The sequence below is a fragment of the Aulonocara sp. 'chitande type north' Nkhata Bay genome, linkage group LG2 (assembly GCF_057382095.1).
Source record: "Aulonocara sp. 'chitande type north' Nkhata Bay isolate Kocher_YH1m ecotype deep benthic linkage group LG2, A_spYH_male_GT1.1, whole genome shotgun sequence".
NCBI classification, from domain to species: Eukaryota; Metazoa; Chordata; class Actinopteri; order Cichliformes; family Cichlidae; genus Aulonocara; species Aulonocara sp. 'chitande type north' Nkhata Bay.
The window spans coordinates 15,087,312-15,100,047 of record NC_141345.1 but is presented as its reverse complement, the minus strand read 5'-3'; the positions used below and the strand labels follow the sequence as shown (position 1 = coordinate 15,100,047).

The 12,736-nt window shown below is 37.4% G+C and overlaps 1 long non-coding RNA gene across 1 annotated transcript; it reads left to right on the top strand.

Moving 5' to 3' along the window:
• Positions 1 to 3,143: 3,143 nt before the first annotated feature.
• On the top strand, positions 3,144 to 8,284 carry LOC147337509 (uncharacterized). The gene is made up of 3 exons (XR_015130942.1): positions 3,144 to 3,547; positions 7,579 to 7,738; positions 7,958 to 8,284. It is a non-coding gene; the product is annotated as an uncharacterized LOC147337509 (long non-coding RNA).
• The last annotated feature ends 4,452 nt before the right edge of the window (positions 8,285 to 12,736 follow it).

The window sequence follows — 12,736 nt, the reverse complement described above, 5'->3', positions numbered from 1 at the left end:
GGTACTGATGACATAGGTGGGGCCCACCTGGTCAAACTATATGTGTCACACATGGGCAAATGCAAGTCAGACCCTGAAAACATGTCTATGTGGGCCCCAAATGGGTTGTGTTAAATTAATATGGGCATATATTTTACATGGGCTCAAGATTGTTTAGTATATATGGGACCCACTTGCGTTTCTAACATCAAATCCATATGGGTGGGCATCCAATGTAGGTCCTAGTTGGGTTAGTGATGGTAAATGTGTACATTGGTTCAAAATGGTAGCACATGCTTATGTGAGGATTCTTCTTCTGTGAAGAGCCTGAGAAAGTGTTATTTGAATAAAGGAGGATTTATTCCAAACAAGCCCATCACAGATTGCGCACAACCCAGGGAGTTCTGAAAGTCAAATTGTAAAAATAATCTCAAAAGAAAGTATGAACATAACTCTCTTTTATAACCTGCAGACGGCACCCATGTGGTACCATTCTCTAAGAAATCACCCTAACTTTAACATATTTGGCACAACCTCAGTCTATCACTTTTGCTACCCTTACGTACAGTCAGATGTTCTTGACCCTTCATTTTTGACCCTCTCAGTATTTAGCCTTGGCTAGCAAATGTACTCAAAGTCCACATTGAGACCTCAAGATGTTATGTGTTATCAGACACTACAACCCAGCTGTCAAGTGAGACTATAGGAACTTTGGTGTTTTTGAACATTCAATGTTACTCAAAACACTCTGCACACTATTCCAAATAACTGGTTTGAAACTGGTTACTTTTTAATTTTAGATTTCATTTTATGTACTTAATGTGAACTCTGCATGGTAGGCTGCATGGTGAGGCTCAGATAAGATAAAATAAGGACTTCATGATTCTTCTTAGGTAAATTCACTTGTCACAGCAGCAATAATAAGTGATTAAAACGGACACAAGAGTAGAAAAAAAGAAAAGCAAAAAATACGAATAAAAAACCTAAGATAAAAGTGAATTACACAGACAAAATCCAGATTTGGCATTTGCAAATTAAGGATTACTGGTTGTTCAAACAATTAAGACTATTTACTTGAGCAAACATGCAGTTGAGGATTTTTAGTAGATCAGACACACTCTACTGTATTAGAGAAAAGACAGTTAGTTACATGGAAGATGGAAGTTTTGGTTAATCAGATCCAGTAAAGCTCCTGAAGTATATTACCGATCTGTTAAAATGTTACTCTTCAAACTTGTGCCCTCAAATTATATAACCAGAAATAATTTATATTTTCTTTGAACTAGTGGAAAGGAGAGGGAATGGGGTCTTTCAAGCAGTCACACTTCAACTGTGAAACTCCCTTGTCCTTATGGTGTATTGACACTATTGAAACTTTTCAAAACCAGTCTAATGTTAGAAGAGCTTTTAGGTAAACTGTTATTCTTCTTCTTATCATTATTATATTTTTATTAATTATATTTTTATTATGATGTTGATTTGGGTGACACTTTTTGATAAATATTATATATTACTTTTTAAAACATATTAACCATCCCTATGCTTAAAAAACTTTTAAAAATAAAATTGTTCTTTTAAACTTGTGCATTGTTTGACTTTTAAAATTTTTGTATCAGGTGTAAAACGACTTTTTAAATAAAGTTGTTTTTAATGTGAGCAGCTCCTATTGGCTCGTTTAAAAAGAGGGAGGAGCAGATTGCACCGCCTAGCGTCTAGTCTTCGCGGTCTTTCGTCTGTTGCGCCTTTTCTCTCCCTGGTGTTTAAGAACGTGGAGGACAAAAGGATACCAAAGAATCGAAAACTATGAGAAAGGTAAATACTTAAAGTTTGATACGTTTTCATCAATGGTTATTTTAGTAACTTTCTATAGTCGTCCTAAACGGTATAAGGGGGAGAAGCATAACATCTTTAGCTAGCAGGTAGAACTGGGTTAATTTGCTGCATTGTCTTTGGCAAACATAATTTAAAGTTAATTAAAAAACTCTTACTGCCTATATTCTACTCAATAAAGTTCATCTTATCTTATTCTGTTTTCATTGCACCATTCTCTCTATACAGTTTTTGAATTTACACACTATAACGTACACGGCAGTTTTTTTCTGTGCTTCTGCAACTGTTTCTTGGGTTTTCCTATAAGGTTTTTGTAATTAATTTAAAAAATTTATATTATTTTTTTGGCTTTAGTGGATTCCTGCTCAGCTAACTCGGCCATTATGCACTACCCAGTAAACAAAATGGCTGAACAGTATCTTAAATGTCTGAACATGAGCTAGTCATACCATGTTACGTAATATTCATGTGCAGTGTAGCAAGGTGATTGTTTAAATTACAGGAGTAGATGCCTGCAGCTGAAACGGTTTTCTGATCTGAATACGGTAATGTTACCAGATATGCATTGTACTATGGGAAAACGGTGGTGGATCAGTGTGTAAAAAGCCCCCAAAAGAAACACACAGCGTCTTTAGCTCAAACACTGTCTGATCACTCTCTTAGATACTGTGCTGTTCCATCTAGTTATTGGTTACTGAGAAATGTTAGGTCATTAATTAATTAAGAGAGTGCAGCTGTTCAGATCAGATGGTGAAGTAGGAAAATGCAGAACATGTTATTATAGCTGAATGCTGTGTAAAATACTAGTAATAAATCTAACTCCCATTTATGGCTTTTACTACTGTGGGGCTAAATAAAAAATTACAGACATAATGAAATCTGCTACAATTACAAAGCTTAAGTTTAAAACAATTATTATATATTAAGCATTTTTTTGCTCTTTTTTTTTTTTATTCTTTTTGCTAATAATGGACTCAATTTTATTATCAACTTCAAAGACCTATTAAACTTTTAAACCATTAAATCCAGGAAATTAGATGCCCGTAAATGTACGAGACCCTCTTTATGTCTAGTATCCCCAAATATTTAATAATCCTTTCTAAAAGTACACAAATTTTGTTCTTTTCAATTAAATATTGCATGTTCAATGTATTCTTGAGCAGGTAAAAATTCCACTAAATTAGTTTTTGCATATTTTTAAGTATAATCAAATTTTTATAGTTTGCGAGTACTTTTAATTTGGAGATTTTGCCACTTGATTTGAAGTTTGGATAGTGCTTTATAGTAATTTGTAAATGTTTTGAAGTCATCTGGCTTCTTAATAATTTAATAAAAAATTAACAAGCCATGTAATAATTTGAAAACCACTAGGGACCACTTATAAAAAAGTAATTCCTTTTTTACTTAAAGGAATTTAGGATTTATGTCTGTCAAGTCATTTGTTCTGGCATAAGTCACCATTTTGATATATCTTCCTGTGACTTTAAAGTCTGTCAGCTAGTTAGATACATTTTTGCACTGCTAGTGTTTGCTGCTTGAATTAGTCAGTTTATCATATAAACACATGCAGTGCCTTTCAAACTTTTAATTACACTGTTCATTTTGTGCATTAGTAAGAGAATCTTTTATATTGAATTATCCTGGGAAAAAACAAAAATGTTTGTATTTTCTCATGCACTTTCTTTCATTTCCTTATCACGTTTAGATTCTTCAAGATCACAAGCACCATCTTTGACATGTAAGTAACTTTCATATTATTTGTATTACTTATTATTATTATTATTATTTTTGAAAAGTGATGGTCTTTGGGGCATCCTTTTTTTTTTATTGGTATTAAGTATATATATTTATTTAGGCACAGGAGGCAATGATCTATTTTAAAATTTAACATTTATTTAATTTTCATCTTTTATGCTAACAATAATGCCAACAGTGTTCTCTTCACTTGACCCACAACTCTGACAGTTTTGGTCCTCTGCTCTCCTCACAATTGGCTGATTTCCATCTGAGCTGCTACTGTCAACTGCATTAAACTGATTTTACATTGCCTTGTTATTCTAATCTTTATCTGCGTTTTGGACTCCAAACATTCACACCTGCTGTTAGTAACCAGAGCTCACAAGAGTGTAAGGCGTGTAGTTCAATAAAGTGATCGATGTGTTCACTAGCTGATTTCAATAAACTGGTAACTTATCAAATCCATATTTTATAGGAAGTACATTACTGATAAAAGTGGTAATAAACACGGTAACCAATAAAAATTTAAATTTCCTGTTATAAAAAAAAATACTGCAGTGAGCTCGGTTTTCTAACACCAGGTGTGAACATCTACAGTCTTTAAGCGCTGGTAAAGATTTAAAAATAAAAGCATTCAATAACATAACATTAAACAGTAAATTAGTTTGATGGTGTTGACTGCAGCAGCTCAATGTTAATCAGCTGATGGTGATGGAAGCAGATGAGCGTTTTTCATCATGGTTGTTAGTGATGTGTTGGTCAAAACGAAACGGCTCTTTGAAGTGAACGACACAAGCGTGTTTTTTCTCTCTCTCTCACCCTCTCTCTCGCACTTTTTTTCCCGCTTCACTCTGCACGCGAGCCTTGTGCTTTGCGCTGGGAAGAGGGGGGAGGGGCGGTTGTTACACACGCAGTAGCACAGGAACAGAGCAGGAGGGAGAGAGAGAGAAAGAGAGCCAGGGACAACAACGTCACATTAGAAAGGTATAGTAATCATCCACAACTATTTTCAATTGCGGATGATAAAGGATTCAGAAAGTTTATTCATGCAGGCCCATATGACAGAGAATATGCATCTTCTGTTTGTTTTCATATTATAATTTATATTTAATTGTGTTGTGGTTTGCAGTGTTTTGTGTTGTTTCACTTTAAATTTGTTTAAAAGGAAAAAGCTGAAAATTTAAATAGTTAAAAGTTGAAATGTAAATAGTTGTTTTTTTTTGTATTATATGATTTATTTATTACATTTTATGTGGAGAGAATAAATAAAAGTATATTTACGGTGGCTGCTAGAGACAAAGCACGTACAAACCCCAAAACACGTAAAAACTCCATAGCACGTACAAACTCCAAAGCACGTACAAAACACAACAGAAGTGCTCCAGGATGCTAGGCACAGTGTTGAGATTTTGTTACCTAGTGGCTACACAAGCCAGGAAGTACCAACGACCGGATTTGGTGTGTGGTAGTAACAGGTAAATGAACAGCTTTTGGAATTTTTTATGAATATATATGAGTGCTTGTGTATAAATACACAAAAAATACACATATGATTTCAATTGTGTAAATTAAGTGATCTAGATAGCTCTGTTTTGGAAGTTCAGTTGACGCTAGAAATGGGTTTTGGAGTTTGTACATGCTTTGTCTCTAGGGGCCACCATATATATTTATATATAAACATATATAAATAAAACCACGTTTCTTTTTTTACATTAGTAATTCCTTTTGTTCATAATTTTATATTGTTGTTAATAATAAATTAATTAAAGCAACAAAACAACCTGAAGAGCCGGTTGGGAGCCGAAAGAGCCGGCTTTCTAAAAAGAGACGAAAATCCCATCACTAGTTGTGTAATATGCTGGTATTGATATGATCAAAAATGAACTGAGTTGTTTCGTATTCTATAGAAATTGTACATCTAATTAATAACAAGGCTTTCTGCTGATGTTATTAATTAGAAATTTATTGTTTTATTTTTAAGCAACAACTTTTTAGCATGCAATCAGTCCATGCTGTACAGGACAGATTTGTAAACTGTGCATACAAAAATAGACTATTTTACAAAATTGCTCTTTCAACAAATGTAAATCACAGCAGATTTTTTTTGTTGTAGGTGCACTGTCACAACTAGAAATGTGGGGGGAAGTCCTCAAAGTTGAAGGCAGAACAGGAAAATACATGGAAATAACAATTTTCCTTTAAATGGTAAATGGCCTGCATTTTTATAGCGCTTTTCTAGTCCCTAAGGACCCCAAAGCGCTTCACACTACATTCAGTCATTCACCCATTCACACACACAATCACACACTGGCGATGGCAAGCTACATTGTAGCCACAGCTACCCTGGGGCGCACTGACAGAGCACATCAGTAAAGGTCGATCTGGATACTTGATAACTGTTGGTATAGGTATGACATGAATTTGAATCTCCATTATCACAGGTTTTAATTGGGAGGGAACATGCAGATATACAGGAGGACTATAAACAGCAATTCCTATTGCATACAACTGTTTTAGAAAATACCAACAACACTGTTAATTTATCACTTGCTGGTCTGTGGATGGATGGAAAATCCATCTGGCTCCACTCTGGCTGAATTGGTGCTACAAACAACTCTGCGCTCGGCTTTCCTGGCTGTGTGTGGATTTATACTTACACATCCAAATTTTGACCCTATTTTTCTTCCTTTCAGCTGATTGGTCAATTTCATGTCAATCACCAATTAAACAATCCAATCAGAGAACATCTCCAGAAGTTGATTCTGTTCATTTGGACGTAGCATTTTCAGTGGGAGAAAATGCTGCAAGCGCTACGTCCAGATGAACAGAATCAACTTTTGGAGATTTACTTACCTGGATGATTGAGCATGCATCAAGACAATCAGAGAACAGATAGGTTTGGCTGTTGGAGGGCTGCATTACGGAGCTTCAGGTCCTGGAAGAATAAATTCCCTTTTACATACCAGACCAGCATTTTTCTTCATTAGCACGAAGGAAAACAGTCTGTGCGTGTCAGAGTTCTGTGGTTTTTGTGTCACAGGGCTTATAATATGTGTAAAAATCTGGCCAGGGACCATCACATCACACTGCTATCATATTTTTCTGTTGCTATCATGTTTCTTTTCTGAGATGTTGTTACTTTTATGACAGATGTAACGAGAAATCTTCCAGAAAGTTAAATTTTTTATTCTATTCAAATATTTGATTCTGATAACAGATAAAGATTTTTTTTTTTACTTTTGTTCTGCTATTTCATAGTTTATACAAATTTTGGCCAATTCCTATTTATTTTAACCCTTTAGCCCCCAAAAAGTCGCCAGCGACAGGTTTTTCCAAACCTGTCTCGTCAAACCTGAGCTCTGCCAGGGGCCCAACACGCCTGGACTTTTAGAAGAAAAGAGATGTCCGAAAATAAACCACAGGGTCAAATACTTAATTTTGTTCAGTGTTTTAGAGTTATTAATTTGAATTGACTAATTTAAATATTTTATTCATGTACATTTTGATTGCCTTTAGTAAAAATGGCAAAATTTCAATTTCTTTTTTCTTTCTGTTATTAATCCTTGATTACATTCATATAGTATACAGTAGAGGAAAAAACCTACCAGACCTACCAGTTATCCTGCGTAACATTATTGGGGATAAAGGGTTAAGGAAGCGCAATTAATTTTTTTAGTTTAGCTTGTGTTTACTACCATTCTTTTTTTATCACCACACAGTAAACATTAAGTAATATGTAAAGTGTCCATTTATCCTCCATTCCGGTCCATTATCTTAAGCTTAGGCTGCTGCCCCTCGACCCAATCCGGTACTAAGTAGAGAGGCCCAGACTTCGCTCTCTCCAGGCACTTGGCCCAGCTCTTCCGGGGGAATCCCAAGGCATTCCCAGGCCAGCCGAAAAACATAGTCCCTCCAGCATGTCCTGGGTGTTCTGGGTCTCTTCCTGGTGGGACGTGCCCAAAACACCTCACCAGGGAGGCATCCTAACCAGATGCCAGTATCTAATCTGTCCTTTTTGTATATTCCCCTCAGGTTGCCATGGTAGCAGATACAGGGGAAACAAGTGTAGACGATGCCACAAGAAGGATGATGAAATTCCTCATATCACCTGAGCTGGCTGTGGAGTACAACATGCTTGGCCGACATGGGGAAAAAAAGTTCAGAGATTTGCGTCTTTTTAATGTTGTGTATGGTAAGTTAGTTTCACTTGAGACATTTGAACTTTAGAAAACTAAACTTTTTTAATAAAGTGTTTGAAAGTGTAACTGAGATTGGTTATCATGCAATTTGTATATATTTTTTGAGGCAATAAAGTGAAATAAACATTGTTCTTTGAAAATCATCACCAAATGAAGTAAGCTAAGATTAACTTTACTTTGGCTTGCCCGTTTTTCTTCTTCTTCATTTGCAGAGGCACTGAAGAATTATTTAACATCAAAAGTCAACTTGCAAGAAGCAGAGAAGGCTCTGTCCAAGTGGTTCAGTGGAGCTAAAGACAGAGGAGGACCGAGGGCTGCAAGGGTACAAACTAGACTTACGGCTCTGTAAAAAAACAAACCCTGCTGATTCAAGATAAGCTTTTGAGTTTTCCATCTGACTTTTTCCCCATGTTGCTACAGTTCCAAATATCTAAGGAATTTTGCTGTAGTTTGACATTTCTAGTTTTTAAACGTTTACGCACTTTGGAATACAGTTACGTAAAATCACAGTTGTTGGACAAAATAAATGTGAAAAATGTTGTTTTGTGTACCCTCGTGATTTTTGAAATGGTTTTATTTACAAACTAGATTTTGTTTGCGGTCAGCTTTAATATATTTGGTGTCTTTGTGTCACAGAACCCGTATTAGCCGTCTGAAAAATTGATTTTGTGACTGTTTTACTACATGGGGCCCACTCAGTGCCAGAACTTAGTCAATTCAAACTAGAAATAAGATGTAAATACAGAACCCACTGCTAATGCCATTCCAACTTTTTAGCTCATGTTTTCCTCATGTTGTACCCACTAAGAACTTGAAAAATGGGGCCTAGGTGGGTTTCAGTGTACTTTGCCCAGTTGGGGTCCATTTAGTTCCCAGATTTTACCTATATAACACCGAGATGGGCTTATAAAATGGGGCCATTATGGAACCCGCGGACAATCCCACTTAAAACCCACTTTTTAGCCTATGTGGTACTCACATGGTACCCACAAAACAACTTGAAAGGTGGGGCCTGGGTGGGTTTCTTTGTACTTTGCCCAGTTGGGGTCCATTTAGTTCCCAGATTATACCAATATAACACCGAGATGGGCTTACAAAATGGGGCCATTATGGAACCCGCGGACAATCCCACTTAAAACCCACTTTTTAGCCTATGTGGTACTCACATGGTACCCACAAAACAACTTGAAAGGTGGGGCCCGGGTGGGTTTCTGTGTACTTTGCCTAGTTGGGGCCCATTTAGTTCCCAGATTTTACCAATATAACACCGAGATGGGCTTATAAAATGGGGCCATTACGGAACCCGCGGACAATCCCACTTAAAACCCACTTTTTAGCCTATGTGGTGCCCACATGGTACCCACAAAAACTTGAAAGATGGGGCCCGGGTGGGTTTCTGTGTACTTTGCCCAGTTGGGGTCCATCTAGTTCCCAGATTTTACCAATATAATACCGAGATGGGCTTATAAAATGGGGCCATTATGGAACCCGCGGACAATCCCACTTAAAACCCACTTTTTAGCCTATGTGGTGCCCACATGGTACCCACAAAAAACTTGAAAGATGGGGCCCAGGTGGGTTTCTGTGTACTTTGCCCAGTTGGGGCACATTTAGTTCCCAGATTTTACCAATATAATACCGAGATGGGCTTATAAAATGGGGCCATTATGGAACCTGCGGACAATCCCACTTAAAACCCACTTTTTAGCCTATGTGGTGCCCACATGGTACCCACAAAAACTTGAAAGATGGGGCCCGGGTGGGTTTCTTTGTACTTTTCCCAGTTGGGGCCCATTTAGTTCCCAGATTTTCCTAACATAACACCTATATGGGCATTTAATATGGGGCCATTACGGAACCCGCGGACAATCCTATATGGGGCCCATTTTTCAGCCCATTTCCAAACCATATGGGCCCCACATATAAATGTTGGCTGGGTAGTGGGAGAGGAAGTCAGAGAAAATGATGGATAGCAAGGAGAGAAAAATATGAATGCGACTGTGACTGGGCCAAACAAGAACCTGGATGTATTTTGGAGATTATAATGGCCCCTGTTCCAGACCTCATTTATTTTTGTTTGTAGGATGTCACATCTCTTTTTAAGCACCCTGGTGCACACTTTATCTATTTTCTTTCTTTACCTGACTGTGTTTCAACCATTCCTTTCCCTTAATTTTTTTTATCAAATTCCCCCTTTTCCCCATCGCGGCGGGGCATTCTTCCCTGTCTCTGTCGTACTTACTCTTTCCCAGCCTTTTCCCTGAGAGGTTACTGTCTGCCTCGAGCACAACCAACTTCATTTTAAAGAAGTCATGCTGTATCTTATTCTTTGAATTCCAGCCAATTACATGTAATTTTCATCTGCAGTGCCTGCACTTCTTGCTGTACAGTGAAAGCAGCAGGCTGCGTCTTGTTTTCATGTGTTAAGCTGAAGCAGGTTGTAATCTAGGTTAGACTAGGAGTCCTGGACCACAAAGATCAAGGTGTAGTTCAAAGCATTTGTTGTAAATTTGAACCACTCAATGAAACCGTGAGCAGATATTTGTTTTGTGAAGGGACCTCGGTTTTAAATGTTGAGCTTGATTTTGTATTGAGCTCATCTGTTCTTAATAGCTTTCTGTTTTCTTCTTTGTCAGCACAGCGAGACAGTCGTTAGCACTGAGGCCCCATAGCAAGAGGGATTGAATCCAGTGGTCAGCTTAAAACCAGTTAGGGTAACATGGTGGTGGAGTTTGCTTGTTTTCCCCATGTTTGCATGGGTTCTTGCATTCACTCTGGCTTCTTCCACAGTTCAATGATTTGCAGTTAGTCTGGCTATTCTAAATTGCCCGTAGGTGTGAGTGTGAATGGCTGTCTGTCTCTCTGGTTACCCTGAATAAACCTGTCTAAGATGTACCCTGCCCTATGGTAGCTGGGGTTGGCTCCAGTGACCCTGATAGGGATAAGTGGAAGAGAATGAATGGATGGAGGTTCAAAACAATAATGCAGGAGGGGAAGTGGATGGATAAAAAATGGATAGATGCTTCCATTTCTTCTCTTTTAAGGAGAATAATCCCAACGAGAAATGTGATATTAGTCCATGAAAGAATGTAAGACTTCACATTTTTAGATACAAACCAAATGAGTTAGAACTATACAAGAATGTGACTGACACTGGCTTTAAATGGAAAGGACATTCATGGTTTTTAGCACTAGAGTGGTGCCAATCTGTAATAAGATCCTTGACAATAATTCTTTCCACTATGCAATCAAAATTATATGGATGCAATTACTTTCAGGGATGTCAAATCTTCCTTTAGGAAAACAACTATGTGACTATGTGACACTGTAAAACACAGAAATCAATAACTCATGTCAGTGAATGAGTGCACTAGTGCAGCTCATCCTGACTGAACTGGATTGCAGTTTGGATCATCATGTCACGGGGAAGAACCAGAGGTGTGGACTCGAGTCACATGACTTGGACTCGAGTCAGACTCGAGTCATTAATTTTATGACTTTAGACTTGACTTGAAAAAATGTTCTAAGACTTGTGACTTGACTTGGACTTTTACACCAATGACTTGGGACTTGAATTGGACTTGAACCGGTTTACTTGAAAAGACTTGATATTTCACCCCAAATATAAAATTTAACATGCATATTATATAGAGATTGAAAATGTGACATCATTCAGGGGTAAAACCGCAAAGGATTCTGGGAACTCGTGGCAAGAAGTACTAGCGCACGCAGGCTTTCAATTTAAATCAGTCACACAGCGATAAAAAGAAACACAAAAATGGCAAGAAGCTGTTGTATTATTAACCGCAATAGCCGGTCGCATGACAGCCACGGGAAGCCGACGGGTAAAGAGATCTGTTGTTATCGGATTACGTCGTTGAAGAGAAATTGTTCGAGCCATGTTTCCGAAGTGACAAACAGGCGACGGATGGCCTGGATTGCAGCCATTCAAAGATCAAATATAACGTCCCAGAACACTCCAGCTCACAGGTTAGTCTGCTCCAAGCATTTCCACAAAGGTCAGTCTGCTGTAGTAGTTAATACGTCATTTTCATAACATAATTGGTGATATAGGTTACAAGCAAGTCTGGTGCTGAACAGAAATTGTCGCGCTATGCTCCTTTGTTTATTGTGCATAAATAGTGAATTGTCCTGACAGAATATTGTGTTTCGCTTCTGTTATTATGGTACATTGACAAAAACATATACTTTTATTCACAGGATAAAACAGTTTTTTGTATCACCAATTGCCCAGTACGATTACAGCATACAGTATTATTGTCACTGCTACATTTCTGTGATGCGTACCAGAAATTATTTCCACTGCTAATTAATTACCGTTGAGCTCAAAGGTCCTATTAATAAACGTTTAACGAATGTGAATTCATGAAGACGATTTGTGAGACTGGTAAACTTATGATAGGTACGATGGTCTTTCGTTCTACACGGTGCATTTCAAGGTCCTGTACCCATCCGTTGGTAAACGGTACCTGGGCTTGTTGTAGTGACCTGAAGTTACTAAACTTCATGAGTGTGTGCACTCACTCCAAGAACCATATAATTATAAATATGCATATAAATATGCTACAATGAGATAGCTGACTTCATCTAACTAGCAAATGTTGTCCAGGCCACGTTGGTGATGCAGTTGTTTTTAATGTGTATGATATTTTTGTCATGCGATTTTAAAGCCGGTCCTACAACCGCATCCAAGAATAACATGCAGCTTATCTCAGAACTGTCGGTGAAAATTATTGTTGGAGCTAGGTTTAATTGAGCTGCATTTTAAAGAGGTGCAATTTCACAATTTGTGTATATTTTCTAAGTTCAATATTTTGTCATGTGTTGAGAAAAACACAGATTTAAAAATTACATGGTCTAATATTTACATTTAGCATAACTGCAACATTCTTTTTTCGTTTTTTTTTTTTAAAGACTCGAAAGGACTTGAAATTAAAAATTTCAGACTTGTGACTTTACTCGGACTTTTA